The sequence below is a fragment of the Phoca vitulina genome, unplaced genomic scaffold, assembly GCF_004348235.1.
Source record: "Phoca vitulina isolate PV1807 unplaced genomic scaffold, GSC_HSeal_1.0 scaffold56, whole genome shotgun sequence".
In the NCBI taxonomy this organism is placed as follows: Eukaryota; Metazoa; Chordata; class Mammalia; order Carnivora; family Phocidae; genus Phoca; species Phoca vitulina.
The window spans coordinates 3,217,726-3,220,650 of record NW_022589759.1 but is presented as its reverse complement, the minus strand read 5'-3'; the positions used below and the strand labels follow the sequence as shown (position 1 = coordinate 3,220,650).

Below are 2,925 nucleotides of genomic sequence, written 5' to 3'. Positions count from 1 at the left end.
CTGAGCCACCCAGGCACCCCTCTCAATCTCTCTCTTTTTTAAAGATTTTGTTTATTTATTTGACAGAGAGAGATAGAGAGCACAAGCAGGGGGAGTGGCAGGCAGAGGGAGAGGGAGAAGCAGGCTCCCCGCTGAGCAGGGAGCCTGATGTGGGGCTCTATCCCAGGACCCTGAGATCATGACCTGAGCTGAAGGCAGACGCTTAACCTTCTGAGCCACCCAGGTGCCCCAGTCCGCTCTCCTTTCAATATCTCTGGGCTCTGTATGCTATCCTTTATTTTGGTAACTTTTATCTTTCCTTTTTTTTTTTTCTTGGTCAGTCTGGCTAGAGGTATATCAATTTTTTTGATCTTTTCACAAAACCAGTTTTTGGTTTTATTGTTTTTTATCTATTGTTTTTCTGTTTTTAATGCAACTCATACTTGTCCCTATTATTATTTGTTTCCTTCCTTTTCCTTGCTTTGGGTTTAATTTGCTCTTTTTTCCCCCTAGTTTCTTAAGGTGGATGCTTAGGTTATTTATTTAAAATCCATCTTCTTTTCTAACATAAACATTTAATATCTCTAAACTTCCCTCTAAGCACTGCTTTACTGGCATCCCACAGATTTTGATAAGTTGTATTATCATTTTCCTTCCATTCAAAATATTTATAATTTCCCTTTTGATTTACTTTGTGGCCCAGGGATTATTTAGAAGTATGTTGTTTAATTCCCAATTATTTAGGGGGATTTTGTAAATATCTTTCTGTCGTTAATTTGTAGTTTAATTCCGTTATGGGCAGAGAACATATTTTGTATGATTTCAATTATTTTAGATTTGTTGAGTTTTGTTATGTGACTCAGGATATGGCCTACGTTGATGAAAGTCCATGTGCACTTGAGAAGAAACTGTATTCTGTTGTTGGACGGAGTGCTCTAGCAATGTTAATTGGGTCAAACTGGTTGCACGTTGGTTGTTCAGGTCTTCTGTATTCTTGGTGATTTTCTGTCTACTTGCTTTATCAGTTATTGAGAGTGGAATGTTGACATCTCTCAGTATAATTTTAGAATTTGTTTCTGCTTTCACTCTATCATTTATTTCTTCACATATTTTCTTTTTAAACTAAAGAACATTTGTTTTTCACTATGACTTTATCTCAAGGACGTAACTAAACTGTCCTCACCGTCCCACCCTAACCTGAGGAAGGAGTGGTACAGTGAATGCAATAAAGCCGATATGAACAGTTTGAAGGATTGGAACCAACATTAACTGACAAAGAGCAACTTCCATCTAAATTATCATAAAAATGTTTAATAAAAAAAGCGGGGGAGGAAGGGGGTAATGAGGGAGTAATGAGGGTTTCCTATGGAATAAGATCCTCACGTGTCATCAGACACATTCAATCCCGACCGTAGTGTGCCGGAACGGGAGCAGGATGACTCTAACACAAGACTTCCGGCCCAGCGTACTCCACGCACCTGTGTTCGAAGCCCACCCCCTGCCCCCTACTGCTGCCAACTCAGCTATTTCCCAGCCTATTGGGACTGCTGACAGAGGGGCATGTGGATCTTCTCTTTAACCCAGTCTTTGTTGTAAGGCTGACATGTCTGGGTATCAGCTCGGTAAGCAAGGCTGAGGTCCGCCAGATCACCGGTAAGATCGAACAACTGACTGATATCATATGCGATAGAAGGACTATTGCATTCACATGTTCTTCATGCATTTTACAGATGCCTTCCCTGCATTCACTCACAGATTCACAGTCTGCAGAAGTTCTACCTCTGGCCTCTTGGTAGGCTGTACCAGGAAAGCGGTGTGCGGCATCCCGCCAAACTCTGTCGCTGCAGCCGCTGCCCACACACCCTGGCACAGGGGCTTAGCCCCAGCGCTGCCTGCTCCTTCACGCATTTTCATTCTCCGCCGCTCGGTGCATACGCATTTAGGATTGTTATGTCTTCTTGATGAATTGGCCTTCATCACCATATATTATTCCTCTATATCTTTGGTAATTTTCCTTGTTCTGAAAGTATTTGTCTGCTATTAATATAGCTACTCAAGCTTTCCTTCCTAATATAAACAGCTTTATTGAGCTATGATCCATATACCATAAAATTCATTTAAACTATACAATTCAGTGTTTTTTTAGTATATTCACAGTGTGTGAAAATATGGCATAATCAATTTTGTAACACTTTCGTACCCTCAAAAGGAACTCTGTACCCACTAGCGATCAATACCCATTTCCCTCTTACTCCTCTCTCAGCCCTAATCAACCACTAATCTGCTTTCTGACTCAATAAATTTACCTATTTTTGACACTTCATATAAATGAAATCATACAATTTGTTTTTTGTGTGTGTGTCTGGCTTCTTTCACTTAGCATAATATTTTCAAGAGTCATCCATGTTATAGCATGCATCAGTATCTCATTACTTAACTATGGCTAAATAATATTCCATGGTATGGACATATTTTATTTATCATTTCATCAGTTGATGGACATTTGGGTTGTTACCCCTTTTTGTTTATTCTGGATAATGCTGCTAGAAAAATTCATGTACAAGTTTTCGGGTGAACATAGGTTTTCATTTCTTTTGGTTACATACCTAGAAATATAATTGCCAGGTCATATGTGTTTAAACTTATGAGTAGTTTTCTTTTAATTAATGTTTTCATGATATATGTTTTTCCATCCTCTAACTTTTAGCCTTTGTATGCCATTGTATTTGAAGTGGATTCTTTGTAGATAGCATATAGTTGGATATTTTAAAAATTCAATCTGACAATCTCTGTCTTTTAATTCATGTGGTTGACTATTTACATTTAATGTAATTATTGATACTGCTGAATTTAGGTCTAGCAGTTTATTATTTGTTTTTTGTTTGTTTCTCTGTTTTTTGTTTCTCTCTCTCCTTTCCTACCTTCTTCTGGATTATTTGAATATTT

At 38.3% G+C, this 2,925-nt stretch overlaps 1 pseudogene; it reads right to left on the bottom strand.

The window, feature by feature from the left end:
- Positions 1 to 1,502: 1,502 nt before the first annotated feature.
- LOC116622954 lies at positions 1,503 to 1,803 on the bottom strand (annotated as a pseudogene).
- Positions 1,804 to 2,925: the final 1,122 nt, after the last annotated feature.